General features: G+C 39.4%; 1 pseudogene across 1 annotated transcript; it reads left to right on the top strand.

The window, feature by feature from the left end:
* Window positions 1-1,501: 1,501 nt before the first annotated feature.
* On the top strand, window positions 1,502-5,797 carry LOC114322354 (ABC transporter D family member 1-like; annotated as a pseudogene). The gene is made up of 6 exons (XR_014337699.1): window positions 1,502-1,937; window positions 2,023-2,327; window positions 2,423-2,534; window positions 2,667-2,825; window positions 4,836-4,944; window positions 5,556-5,797. The product of XR_014337699.1 is annotated as an ABC transporter D family member 1-like (transcript).
* The last annotated feature ends 9,478 nt before the right edge of the window (window positions 5,798-15,275 follow it).

Here is a 15,275-nt window from a genome sequence, read left to right as displayed (position 1 = left end):
CTCAATTCCTATGTTTGATCAGTCTATTATATATTTATTTTTATTTTGTATTGGCAAAGAAAATTTGAGAGTTACATTGAAAATTAGAGCAAAGTTAGAGAGATCAGTTGAAAATCTATGGCTTCACTACTAGAAAAAGGGGCATTTGACATGGAACAATTTGCGACGGTTTAGGTGCCGTCGCAAAAGCTTGATTTTTGCGACAGTTTAAGTGCCGCCACGGAATTTATAGTTTTTGCGACAGAAAAAGTTAGACCGTGGCAAAAAGCAAGGTTATATGCTATGGTAAGTTAAACGTGGAAAAATTTTTCTGGTTTAAAATTTTTTTTTTCCTTTTCGCGATGCTCTTTTGGCAATCTGTCACAAAATTTTACTTTTTTCTCTTTCATTTGTGACGGGCTTTAATATCGTCGCAAATAGTAATTCCTAAATTCGCGCCAAAACCCCCTACTACTCTCCCTCTTTCCCGATATTCGCAAATTCTCTGTTATCTCTTGAGATAAAAAAAAAAAAGCCCTAATCTCACTGCTCTCTCCGTCCCTCTCACCCAGTCCTCGCTCTATATCTCTTGCAGCGGCAACAGCAGCGTATAGGTAACCCTCTTCTTTCCTCTCGCTGTTGCTCACGCATACCCTCTCTGTCACCCAGTCGTCATTCTGTCTCTCTTGCAGCGGCAACAACAACGTCTGTAGCAGTGGCAACAATAGCGTTTGCAGCACCGTCTCTCTTCTAGTGGCAACAACAACGTCTCTCTGGTTCTCCCTCCGACATCCAGGTATAGCCTTCCTTTGCTTTCCTCTGCTCTCCTCTGCCCTTCTATCGCTTGTTTCTCCCTGCTCATGAATTCATTGAAACACTTTTGATTAAGAATAAAACAGTTTAAGAATTTGTGTTGGTGTGTGTGTTTGATTTGTGCGAAAATTCATTTTGTGTTTGTGTTTGATTTGTGCAAAAATTGATTTTGTTTTGGTGTGTGTATAATATAATGATTTTTTTACTCAGCATAGAGTCTCCATCCCAAGCACTACGCTCTGGGAAATTATGTTGTCAAGGAATGCAAAACGGGGTCATGCTATGGAATTTTATTTAAATCATTCATTCACTAATCTAAAAGAAGGGGAAAAAATATCATTAAATTTAAATTAGTTCCTCCTTCACTTACAGTTGCCTTTGGACACATCAACCTATACCCGTACCTTTATCATGGTGTGCCCGTCAGAGTTACTTAAAATTTTTTGAAGTATGTGTCTCACATAAGTTGTATTTCTGATTGTTCATTGGGGTAGCTAGCAAATAAATGTTTTCAAGACTTCATTCTTACTTTACATATTGTTCGCGCATTCAATCCGGCATTATTTTCCATGTTGTGTTGCTTATTGCAACCAACCTTTTGTTTTTCTTTTCTGATAACCCCTTCCTTTCTTCCTTGTAATAATTTTGTAATGCCAATTATTTGCTGGAGCAATATTAGTAGCCATCCCTTTGTGTGTGTATGTGTGTGTGTGTGCGCCTCTCTCATACCCTAAGAATAACAAGAAATTTCATGAAGAGTTCTAAATTTTGTTTTAATACAAATGTTTTAAAACATGATTTCATGGATACCGCTTGTGGTTTTAATCTTATTGGAACTTGTTTTGCAATCTCGTTTGAAGGTCCCAATGGTAGCGGCAAAAGCTCACTTTTCCGAGTTTTAGGAGGACTTTGGCCACTGGTGTCTAGCCATATTGTGAAACCTGGATTTGGTTCTGATCTTAATAAGGAGATTTTCTATATGCCACAATGACCATATACAGCAGTAGGAACTCTTCGCGACCACTTAATCAATCCCCTTACTGCAGATCAAGAGGCTGAGCCACTGACACACAGTGAAATGGTTGAACTGTTGAAAAATATAAGAAATTTAGCCATGTCATTTTCACTTAGTCTCTCTTGCCATGGTACTCAGTCATCTCTTAACTCTTAAAGAAATCATAAATTCAACTTGGATTGACTTCTAGTGGAAATTTTTTGTCATTTTACTAGATTGATCTTGAGTACTTATTAGATCATTACCCATCTGAAAAAGAGATAAATTGGGGTGATGAACTATCTTTGGGAGAACAACAAAGATTGGGAATGGCCAGACTCTTTTACCATAAGCCCAAATTTGCTATTCTTGATGAATGCACCAATGCCGTGACAACTGAGATAGAGGAGCGCTTTTGTGCCAAGGTCAGAGCAATGGAACCATCTTGCATCACCATATCCCCTCGCCCTGTACTAGTGGCATCTCATGATGTGGTTCTGTCCTTGGATGGTGAAGGAGGCTGGCAGGTTTATTACAAGAGGTTAGATTTTTGGGTTGGTGATTCAAATTGTCCACGTTTATTCACTGTATGAACTGCTAATATTTGTTTTTATAACACTGTTTTGGAATCTTTAGGGAGGACTCTGCAGTTCTTGGTGAAACTGGGGTCAATATAATGAAACCTTCTGAAACAAAACGCCAAAGTGATGCTATGGCAGTTCAACGTGCATTTGCCAGTGCAAAAAAGGTATGGCGCATAAGAAAGGGCTAAAAAATCACACGTTCTTTTATTATGGAATTGCTTTTTTCTTTTCTTTTTATTTTATTTTATTGAATCTAACTTTGAATTTTCAAATTTTGGTTGTTACCTTATATCTAGGATTCTTCAATCTCAAATTGAAAGTCACAATCATATGTTTTGAAGCTAATAGCAGCATCCCCCCCTATGAATCATGATGTTCCATTGCCCCTAGTTCCACAACTCCAAACTGCTCCAAGGTTATTGTCGTTGAGAGTAGCTACCATGTTTAAAATCCTGGTAAGTGCCTTTAGCTGCAAGAACACATCTCTCTCTCTCTCTCTCTCTCTCTCTCTCTCTCTCTACTGTAATATTTTTTAAAGTTCTCGTCTAGACTTTATGCAATGATTTATTAGCCCCAGACCTTGCATTCACCATCACCTTCCATAAATGTTCAAGGTACTTGCGTTCATATGCATTCTACTCAAAAGTTGAATGTTTTGCGGTGATGCTTGTTGGTGTTAGTTCTGGATTTGTGATGCGAGAGCTGCGACCTCAAAAGCATTGATTCCACTATGCTTTCTTGGCCTAATACATGTCACAGATGTTGCTTGTTTGTCTCTGGATGTCTCTCTGTTGTCCCCATAGGAATGCTGCATTTTACTGGTGATTTTCAAATTTATGAGATCTTATGGTTGTCTCACGTCATTGATAGAAGGCATTAGACTGCCCTGGGAACCTGAGATTAGTTGATAAAGCACTGCGAGCAGAATTGTAGGGTTCGTGATGCATACAACGTGGTGGATGGTGATGATTTATATAACTGATGTTGGTAATGATGCTGGCTTGTATGAGGTTGACTAAGAATTTGTAAAAGATCCTTTAGTTACTGGTCATTATAAGCCACTGATTGCTGATCAATATGAGTGTTCCATTTTTTCCCTTTCTGATATAATTAAATCTAATAATGTTTGTTATTCAATTAAGTGGAGGCTTTTGTTTTTCAATTAAGTTAATTTAGTTACCTTTGTTTCTTATGCTAGGCTGAACTAGTGAGGAGTTAAAAACATATCATAGCACTTGAAACAACCAAACAGGGTTCAGCTATCTGTAATTTTATTTTATTCTTTTCCAGCTTGATTTCTTAGCAACATAAGAATAATTTGTTGCTTTCTGGAAATTATGAACCAAGTACTGCATTGTTTGCCTAGTACTCGATCTGTGCCATCTTGTTATGGTAGGCACAAGAAAAATCCGAAAGATGCTGATCTCTCTCTCTCTCTCTCTCCCGCCCCCTCCTCCTTCATTCCTTGTTGCATATAAAATATTGAGTTCCTTGAAAATAGTTTTTAGCATATGAAAAATTTTCTTGTTCAAAAATACCCAAGGGCAGGTAGTGTATCTCAGAATTGAAGAAATAGATTCTGTACTTAGAATCTCTTTTCTAAGTTGTTTTAGTCAATGTTCTGCCTTCTTTGTTGTTCCTAGAGCACACTTTGGTTGGCTTGTCATCATCTTGTTTTTTTGAGCTTCAGGGGTGAGTGCCCAGCTCCAACTTGTTGATGTGTGACTAAACAATTCCAGATATATATATATATATATCTTGAGATTTATCTTTACGTTCTTCTCAAAGTGTTCTTGTTCCTTTTTGTTGCCATAGGAACATCTGAAGTATTTCCATTTTGTATTGAACTGTAAAGAGACAAGGATTAAAATCAAAATTCAAATTATTTCTCAAAACAAAGTTGTGTCCATCTAAGCATGCTGTAAAATGGTTGAAATATGACTGTTCTGAAAATTTTTGTTTGTCTTATCATCTAAGATAGAGGACATTAAAAGGCTATATTCATTTATCCAAATAATAAAAAGGGAGTAGCCTGTTGGGGAAATTGAAAGCTAACAATGCAACAAAATATTTTAGTCAGTGTAGCTTCACTTATTAATATACTTCACTACTCTGAAAAAAAGGGGCGGGGGGGACTTTGCTGTTCTTTATTTGAATTTATAAATATTTCATTGTTTCCATTACTTATCTGAAATGTTGACATATCTGAGCCAAATGAAAACTGCATTCTTACACAAAGTTTTGATCTTTGCTTACTGGTAGTTCTTAGGTACCCACAGTGCTTGATGAGCAGGGAGCACAACTCCTTGCAATTGCTGTACTTGTGATCTCGAGAACTTGGATATCAGATCGCATTGTCTCTTTAAATAGTATTCTTTTTTTTTTATTTTCCTAAATTAATTAAACTTTATGATGTTCTTGGAAATTGAGAAGCTTTTGTGATTTAAATGCGTTGGTTTTTTTAGGGACAACTGTAAAATATGTTTTAGAGCAAGATAAGGCGGCCTTCACTTGGTTGATTGGTGTTAGTATTCTTCAGAGTGCTGCATCTTCTTTTGTTGCACCTTCTTTGAGGTAAACTATAGATTGAACGTTTTCTTAATTTCCAACCAAATTACATCATTTAATACCCACAAAAATGAAGTACAAAAACCTTCTAAAAACTCCATGAGAATTCCTATATTACTAAAGACGTTTTGCTAATGGGAACTCGTTATTTGCTACTTTTCAACTAAAACTTGTGATTGCATCATTGCATGGCATCAGCATGAGTCTTTTTTAGTCTTGAGAATGTGAATGAATTGTAAGGGCATGTTCAGATTTGTTATGGAAAACTTTTTTATTTTTAATGGGTTTAGTTGTTGAATTGGCTTATGTAATAGATTGTTTTTAAGAACACTCTGATCATCTAACATTAATGAACAAACTGGAGCTGAAGATCATTACTGATCTTAAGTTTTTTGTCACATAATGCAGGACTTCATCTCAATGCCAATTGTTTAATATTTAATTTATTATTTCTTGTATATGTTACAATTTTATTGTCTTAAGTTATTTCTTGTATATGTTACAATCTTATTTATTTATTTATTGAAATAAATATGAAATGTTTTACATTTTCTATAAGCTTGAAAATAATTATGTTGTAAATGATGATTTTTTTTCTCTTTTGTTTCTTTTTGCAGATGCAAACCTTTTGAGTACGTGATATCTTCGCATATCGATATGGGAGCTTACTATTGATATCAAAACAAGCTACACTATATCTGTTTTTATTTTTTTATTTTTTTATTTCTATTGTCAATACTAAAAATTTGAGTTCTTGAATTTCAAAAATTATTAGTATTGTTAGAGGTTATTTTATATATTTTTGTAAAGAATATTTGATTGACAATTGTTATAAGGTACATATATTATTCTTGGTATATGATTTTTTGAATGTGAATTTGGATATGGATGTGGATGTATTTTAAAAAATATTTAGAATTTGTATAGGGAATATTTAATAAAATATGATTTTATAAAAAATAATTTTATTGCGACAATAATAAACTGTTGCTAATGTAATTCTCATTTCCTTATATTTTATTAGCGACGGGTTAAACTGTCGCATATACATATTAGTTCCAATCTTTTGCGACGGTTTAAACTGTTGCCAATACGGTATTAACTTAATACTACTTTTTTGGCGACGTTTTAGATCGTCGCTAATAATACTTTTTGCAACGGCAAATACCATCGCTAGAAAAGGTTTTTTGTGACTGCAATCAACATCGTCACTAAAAATGCCATTTTTCCCCTTTTTTTTGTGTCAGGCGAAACCGTTGCAAAAACTATTGATTAGCCGTCGCTACAAGAAAGCGACGGTTTGTAACCGTCGCAAATACTTTTTGTAAGGCCCTTTCTGCCAACCCCCATTTTCCGTCGCTGCTTCGTCGCAAAAAGTCTTTTGCGACGATATATGGACCTTTTGCGACGTTTGAGACTATCGCAAAAAGTCCGATTTTTAGTAGTGCTTCTTCAGAGATTGTTCTCTCCCTCTCTGAGATTGTATACATGTGAATTTCCATGTTTGTAGATGTCATTACTTGGGTTAAGGTTTGCATGTCCTATTAGGTTGAAGCAACTAAAAACATATTAGTAGTTTGTGTTAATGACTTGCTATTTAATATTCATCAAGAAATTAATTTATTTTATGTTAAAATGGGGATAGAGAAATCAATTTATTAATTTTTCATTTTGAAGCAGGTGCACCATGAGGTTGAAAGCACTCAATGAAAGATCAAGCTCTATGATTTTATTGTAGATGGGTGGTCATTCTCTTCTCTTAAGTAGGTAATTTTAAGATTTTAGTTTATACACTTAGATTAATGAATTTTATAGCTTGTTTGGCTCGAGGCTTGGGTAACCTTGTTTGTTGTGTGCTTGTTTATAGCTTGTTTGGCTTGATGAAGTGTGAGTTGAATGAATTAATTTCGTCCTAAAGAATATGAGTTGAAATCCAACATGTAAGTATGATATAACTTTTGTTCTTTAAATTGCTAATAAACAATTTCTTTAGTTGGTGAGGAATACATAATCTCTTCAAGAATTCATTTTGGATTTGTTGATTCTATGTATATTTGGTTTTATGACATTAAAATATCTGGCCATGCATTTAAGATTTTCATTTTAGATTTATTGATTCTATGTATATATCATATCTATATGGTAATCCAAACATTTAATATAGTAACAATACCAATGGTTATTCATTTTCTATTGATATAGGAGATAAAGAATCAATGTGATGAGAAAATGTCCGACTTTATCTTTTGTAAGACTAGAACAATCTTTACAAATAGTAGTTTATTCATTTGCTTCTAGCGGTTTCTGAATTAATTTGTGTTTTCATTTTTCAGGTTAGAAATTTCTTGGAGATATACAAAATGTGGTCAAAGAATTCAAGAACTAAGGCTCTGTTTAGTAGAGCTCTCCAACATATTTCTACCCCCACTTTTAAGTGTCTTGTTTGTTTATAGTTTTCAAAAGTTAATTCGATACCCTCTTTTGAAAATTCTTTCCAATGCATGAAAATTTGGGCTAACCGGACATCCTCCCGGACATCTGGTTGGTTGACCGAAACAATGCTATTTTTTGTTTATTATTATTTTTTTTACAATTGACACCCGTTATTTTTTATATTTTAAATAAAAAATAATTTAGAATTTTTTTAAATTTTTTATGAGCTTTGAATAGAATTTTAAGTTGTGTGTTTGGTTATGAGTTATAAGCTTTTGTATCAAATATCATATGTCACATCAAAAATTTCCCACTCAATTCAAAACTATTTTCAAAACTCATTTACCAAACAAATTTTCCACACTCAAATCATAATTCCTAAACTCACGAACTCAAAATACAACTCTATTCTCAAATCATATTTAGAAAACTCTACCAAATGCTACATAAGTTTTTCAAGTTTTTTCATTTTTTAATATATGTAAGCACAGTTTAAAACTTTTTATTTAATTCCTTTATATATACTTTTGAACATATTTAACTTTCATTTATGAAATATGTAACGTTATTCCATTCAATATGTGGTTGTGATTCAGAGTATAGTATATAGTGTGTATTACATTCTTCAAATGCCCGTACAAAAATAATATTGATTATTTTTCAAATATGTCGAACCCTTTTTTTTTTTTATCACATCCATTAACTGTGATGAGAAATGCATATAACGTGTAATCTTATCTCATTATTAATCACATGTTTTATTATATATTAATTACACTTAAAATCTGTGATCTAAATGTTTATTATCACAGGTTTAAATGTTATTAATCACATTTAAAAGATGTGATCTAAATGTTTATTATCACAGTTTTTATTAGTTATTAATCACACTTAAAACGTGTGATTAAAAATAACCCTTTTTAATCACACTCTCAAAGATCACACTTTGACAAAACTTAAAGAGTGTGATTAAATAACATAAATCACACAAAAAAAAAATGTGATCTTTATCTGTTTTTGTAGTAGTGAGTAATCAAGTATAGACTGTGTCATTCGGCCAATTTTATTCATGTGGAGGATTGTTGAAAAATAATATTTCTTTGGCAACTTTAATATAAATTAAAGTGGAATTCAACCATCGATTAAGGTGGATCCAAGTGGGCTTGTATTCTCTTAAGTGAGAAAGTGACAATGCAAAAGGAATAAGCTGAAACCATTGAGTAGTGAATATGAAATTGTCTCACAGAGTGGAGCTTGAAGCTCTGGCTTGGGTTTGGACTTAGACTTGGACTTAGTCTTTGTCTGAACTAGGCCTAATGGAGCTTAAGGCATGGGCTTGGGCTTGGACTTGAAGTTACTCTTGGTTTGGACTGGCCTAGGTTTGTGCCTGTGCATGTGCTAGACTTGACTTAGTCTTGGTATGGGCTGGTCCTAGGCTTGTGCTTATGCATGTGCATGTGCATGGATTTGGGATTAGGCTTGGATTGGGTTATGGCTCTACACCTGTTTTCGTTTTGTGACCCATTTGTTGAATTTATTCAAATAGCATTATTTATTTTTATTTTTTTATATATTGCAAATGGAATTTTCAACCTTTATAACTCTAACTCTAATGGCTAAAGTTGATGACATTTGATAACCCTATTGATATTTATCTTAAGGGCTTGAGACTTCCCTACAAATATAAATAGAGGCATTTTTCCTCCAACTTTGAGATGAGTTTTTACAGATGGAAAATGGAGATGGTTTTTGAGATGAAAAAATGGAGATGATTTTTAGGACAAAAATTTTTAGAATTTTTCATCTTTTTGCTAGTCCTTTTCCTTTGCTTCTTGTTGGAGAGAATACTTCTAATGTTCAAGTTCACCGGAGCTGCTCCAGTGAGTGCTACTGTAGCAGATATTCAACCCTTGTATCTTGGGAGACAAACATCGGAGAACCTCTAGAACTATCGGTAAGATGGCGAATTTGTTTTAAAGACACCGTGTCTCGGTTTGCATCCCTCATCTTTTGTTCTTCATTTTTCAGAACTAATTTTATCTCAACGAGTTCTAATTTTTCTTTATCCATATCACTAATTTATTCTAATAATTTGGTTTATTTGAATTCCATATTGTAGTCTAGTTCATTCATGTATTTTAAGTTTTGTAGTTTGTTCTCCAATTATATATGTTATTTTATTTTGTTTATTAATAAAAATAAAATTGTTTTATCTGCTTTATTTTATTTTATCTAATTTATTTTTCAATTATTATGGAAAATACTAACAGATTTACACTACATTCACTCCAAGAACACAATAAACCAAACCAGATATTATACCATATAAGTATTTTTCATTTCATACATAAACATTCACAGAGTCATGATGTGCACAAAGTAACCAGGGGTGGGTGTTATTCATTGGTGACGGAACTCTATTGGTCATGGAACGCTGTCAACTCGAAGACGGAATGATGCAATGTTAGTCGTAGATTGATTTTACTACTTATCTATGAGGGACGGGTCGGGCTGATCCACGCCTCCCACACCGTCGTCCGGTCACCAGGCCCACTGAGAAAACTCCACAAGAGTCCAACGGGGAACGGGAGTCCCCTAGCTAACCCTCCGACGAGCAAGTTAGAAAAGAGACACTAATGGAATGTAGAGATATATGGATGATAGAGAACTTAACCTTCGTTTTGTCTTAGAAACCTATTTATATCCTTTGTTCATCATTTCCTTGTCCACTCCGACCTATCATGTTAGCTGAAAGGCTATGTTCTATCTTGCCTTGTTCATGGTGAGGCTGTTCTGTTCCGTCATGAAGGGGTTATCGCATTAAATGCTGCAGGGGACCTCATTAATGGTTGATGTGTGGTGCAATAACTCTGCAGGATCTTTGTCTGCTTATGTGGCTGGTTCTTCTCTTGACAATTGTTTAGATGTCATTGGTTCTTGGTGCAACGTTGGGTTCCAACAACATTGGGCTTTAGTGTTTGAATTATGCATTGGGCTCTAAGTGGTGGGCCAAAAGCCCCCGTAGGTCCACCTATGTTAGTAGTCTCCCATTCCCAAGTACAGCTTCAGTCTAACGAAGGGAATAAGGAAGAGGACGGGGGTTGTGGGTGGTCGAGTAAGAGAAGACTGACTGGAAGGAGGGCCGATCATGAAGGGTGACCGAGTGAGAAGGCCGACCGGGAGGAGGCCGACCACGAAGGGTGACCAAGTGAGAAGGTCGACCGGGGGAAGGGCCGACTGCGAAGGGTGGCTGAGTGAGAAGGCCGACCAGGAGGAGGGCCGACTGCGAAGGGTGATCGAGTGAGAAGGCCGACCGGGAGGAGGACCGAACACGAAGGATGACTGAGTGAGAAGGCTGCCTAGGAGGAGGGCCGACCGTGAAAGGTGATCGAGTGAGAAGGGCAGCCGGGGGAAGGGCCGACCGCGAAAGGTGACCAAGCAAGAAGGGAAAATGGGGTTGCGCGGGGCTCGAAGAGCTGCGGGGCACGTGGTGATGTGAAGTGAAATAGACAAGAGAGGGGAAAAGAGTAGTGGATCGTGGTCGTACACGTGGCATAATCCCATAATAAGGGAGGTGATGCATTAGTAGGAAACGAAGGGATAGGCTAATATAGAGCGTTGAAAAGGCAGGGGCGAAAGTTTTCAAAAAATTTCAAACTGGCAAAATTTAATCTCGATCCTTGGAATATAGTCAAACCGTGGGCATTTGGAGTTATTCTCTTTACTTACCTTTTCGCAAAAAACCAACATATCCTATAGGTGAACTCATTTGTTTCGTGTGATACGCTACTGCAACACTTTAAGAAACTTCCTTGTGCCAGCATCCGAAGCCACACGCAGACACGTAGAAAGAATGGCGCGAGATGAAGTGCCAGCTGTGAGGCTAGACTCATTGGGGGAAGATGACGCAGTGGAGTTGGCAGAATAGTACAGAGCATAGAGGAGGGAGAAGAGGGGAGCTGGGCAAGCGACGCGGGCTCGTCCGGTGACAATGATCGTAGCCGTTAGGCCAATTAGCCAAGCGAAGCCGGACCACTGGCACACCAAGGCCGACAAAGTCTACGTTTACGGCGGAGGAGTTGGAGGAGGTACGAAGGAAGTACCAAATTTTGATGGAGATAAAGTTAAGGTTACCCATATCTATGGAGAGGGCGTCGGATGCACGGCCGATAGAATTCACGTTGTATGAGGAGGCACTGTAGGGGGGCTGTGGCTACTTCTCCCCCAGCTAGTGGTGGACGTACTCAACAAGCTGGAAGTAGCACCAGGGCAATTTATACCGAACACCTGGAAAATACTAATGGCCTGCGCGATCGTATGGTCTCAGGTGACCGGAGGGGCGGCGATGACAGTGGAGGAATTTTTCTCTTGCTACAAGGCCTCCGGACAACAACAAACATAGGTCACCTTACAAACGGTGGCGGGCTGAGGTCTAATGGCAGGCTTACCATCTTCGGTAAAGGGATGGAGGCCGAGATGGTTCTATGTGTCGGCGAATGGTGGGAGGAAGGTTCGAACAACGCAGAAGGTCCCCACAAAGTCAGTGGAGCCAAGGTTAGGTGTGGAGGTTGAGAATAAGGTGAAGCGGGTGATGGAGTGGAGGGAGAAGAAGGGTGTAAAGTGGGATCACCTGGTCCGACCTTCGACCCTGTTTGCATTGAGCTTAGGGCCGCAGCCGACGGAGAAGGATCCTGCACAGGAAAAGTTGGAGGCAAGGAGGAAAGCGGAGGAGGCGGAGGAACGGAGGGCATTCGCCAAGGCGGATAAGTATAAGGAGACATAGTTGGGGCCCATGCCTAAATTAGTGATGAGGGAGCGGGTCCGACTGAGGCCCAAGCCGTTAGAAAATAAAGACCTAACAGACTTTGCCCCTCAGCCGCCACCAGTAGACCCACTGAAGGAGAGGGGCAAACAGGAGGTGGAGGCAGTGCTAAAGAAAACAAAGAAGAAGAGAGCGGCGGCAGAGGGAAGTAAGGACGCCCCTACTGTAAAGAAGGTCAAGGAGGGTGGGGCAGAGGAGGCCCCAGAAGAGGAAAATGCCCAAGTGGCGAAAGAAGACAAGGGTTCAAGTGCCCAGATAAGGGTGGAGGAGAAGGGCCCAAGTGCCCAAGTACCCAAGTGGTGGAGGAGGACAAAGGTTCAAGTGCCCAGACGGGGGTAGAGGAGAAGGGCCTAAGTGCCCAAGTGGTGGAGGAGGACAAGGGTTTAAGTGCCCAGATGGAAATGGAGGAGATGGGTTCAAATGCCTAGATGGGGGTGGAGGAGAAGGGCCCAAGTGCCCAAGTGGTGAAGACGGCGGGACCTGTACCAAAAGTAACCCCCAGTCCTGGAGAAGGAAAAACTAGGATCAGTAAACCAGAGACTAGTGTCGCGCTGATGAGCACCCTATACCACGCGCGCGCTGGCAGGTCACTCGGCAGAAGAATGAGGGAAAGCCAGGGTCGCAGCCAACTACCTCGTTGGAGTGGTGGAGGACGCTGTCATGTGGTCGATGGCGCGGTTAGCGGAGGCCAACCTCCTGAGAGGGTTTTGCTCGGCCTAGATGGAGGTAGCGACCTTGGCGACTGCCCTGATGAATAAAGCAGCATGCGCAAAGATGGAGGTAGAGCCGCAGAGGGCCTTGCTGGAAGGGGTGAAGGCGCAGCTGTAGAAACTAAGGGTTGAGACAGCGAGTTGGAAGAAGGCCGCTCGGAGTGCATGCGCAAAGGGGCTGGAGTGTGCAGAAAGAGCAAAGAAAATAGAAGTATTTGCGGTGGTGCAGAGCCACTCAGCAGAGCGTGCTGGTGCTCAACTCCTTGTGACCAAATCAGAGCTTGAGGCGAAACGCCGCAAGGTGGTATTGCTAGAGTTCGAGCTGGTGGGCGAGAAGAGGCAGTTGGAGCTGGTCCAACAAGCCTGCACCACCGCCAATGAGAGGTGAAGAGGCCTTTACAAACAATGAGGAATTGCGAGACCAGTCAATCAAAGACAAAGAAGAGACGGATCGTCGGATCGTAGAGTTGGAGAAGGACCTGGCGAAAGAAAGGGCCAAGTTGGCATCTGAGAGGACGGCATACCCCGACTTATGTGTGGCGGCCGTAGAGCAATTCAAGGGGTCCGTCGAATTCCAGATGGCCATTGATGGCGTAGTCACTAAAAGCTTGGCGAAAGAAGGGGATGGAGGGGCTGGGTTGTCAAGAGCGGCCGTTAGAGGTAGGAGTGAAGAGGAAGTGATCCAAAGGTTCCAGCGGTCTGACTTTTACAAGCACGAGATGAGCCAGTTCTAGGACAGCGGCTAGATGACTTTCAAGTATAAGGCGCAAGAGTTGTTCCCGGACGTGGACTTCAGCCTCGTGAAGGTAGGAGCAGACGACATCACCTAGACCCCCCTAGATGAGGGGGTTGAAGAGGAAGATCTCACGTCGAGCAAGGAAGATTAACTGTAGAAATTCATTTGTTTTTGTTGTTTTGTTGTTTTGTTTTTGTTTTTGTTTTTGTTTTTTTTTTTTTCGTAATAGAGGTAGTTGCTGTAATGAAGTTGGATGAAAATGCAAGTTTGTTAATAAAACAATGAGTTTTCTTATTTATTGTTGTTGGCCTAATTTCTCTAATTTGTAAACTTGGAATAAAGTAGGTGTAAAAATGAAACTTGTGAGTAAATTGTGATGTAAAAATGGTCAAAATGATTGTGATGTAAAGATGGTCAAAATGGGTAATCAGGCTAACTTGTATGTTCACATTTGGAAATATGAAATTTCGTAAGTAAACCATGATGTAAAAATGACAAAAATGACCAAACAGGCTGACTTGTATGATTAGTGAAAATGGATGGCCATAAACTTGGATTATAACTAAGTATGGCAACAGCTGAGATTAGCTTCGATTCAGATCGGGTGAATTTTTCGTGCTAGTTCTGACTAAGACTTGAAGGGCTGAGGCTTTAATTAACTCAGTCAGGCTGAGCTCTTCGTGCTCTGTCTGGCCGAGGCCTTTGTTAACTCAGTCTGGCTGAGCTCTTCGTGCTCAGCTTGGCCAAGGCTTTAGTTAACTCAATCTGGCTGAGCTTTTTGTGCTTAGTCTGGCTGAGGCTTAAGTTAACTCTGTCTGGCTGAGCTCTTCGTGCTCAGTCTGACAGAGGCTTTAGTTAACTCAGTCTGGTTAAGGTTTAAGTTAACAAGTTGTTATTGAAACACAACACAGATAATGGAGATATAAAGTCATTGTCATTTAAGGCACAGCCTGTTGATCACAAGTTTACACCATGTATGGAAAGGGCGAAAATGGACAAGTGTGCAGATCGGCAAAAAGGAACATGCAATAATGGAATAGTACAAAAACAGGAGGCACCATTTCATTGGAAATAACACTTCAAGTGCTTGGCGTTCCATGGATGTGGAAGCTCTCTGCCCTCCATATCTTGGAGTTGGTAAGTGCCCGGGCGGGGTCTGGCTTTGACAATGTAAGGTCCTTTCCATTTGGCTGCTAGCTTGCTCTCGGTAGGACTTTGGGTGGCAAGAGTTACTTCGCGCAAGACTAGGTCCCCCACTGCGAACTCTCTCGGTCGGACTTTGCGGTTGTAGTGTGTTCTCATTTTCTGCTGATATGAGGCCCATCTGACAGCACTGGTCTCTCAGAGCTCTTCAATTAGGTCCAAGTCAGCCTGGCGCAATTCTTCGGTTAGTTCTGGATCCGGGTGCAAAACCCTCGAGATCGGCAGGCCGATTTCCACTGGAATGACCGCCTCAACGCCGTATGTTAAGCGAAAGGGGGTCTTCCCTGTAGGGGTTTCGGGCGGTAGTTCGATAAGCCCATAGTACGTTGGGTAGTTCCTCAGCCCAGAGTCCCTTAGCGGCTTCCAACTTAGTTTTGATGATCTTCAAGAGAGAGCTATTGGTGACTTCAACTTGCCCATTGGCTTGGGGATG

This window comes from Camellia sinensis, chromosome 8, assembly GCF_055761805.1.
Source record: "Camellia sinensis isolate YWXY chromosome 8, ASM5576180v1, whole genome shotgun sequence".
In the NCBI taxonomy this organism is placed as follows: Eukaryota; Viridiplantae; Streptophyta; class Magnoliopsida; order Ericales; family Theaceae; genus Camellia; species Camellia sinensis.
The sequence above is the reverse complement of the archived record's forward strand: the minus strand, read 5'-3'. Positions and strand labels throughout refer to the sequence as shown.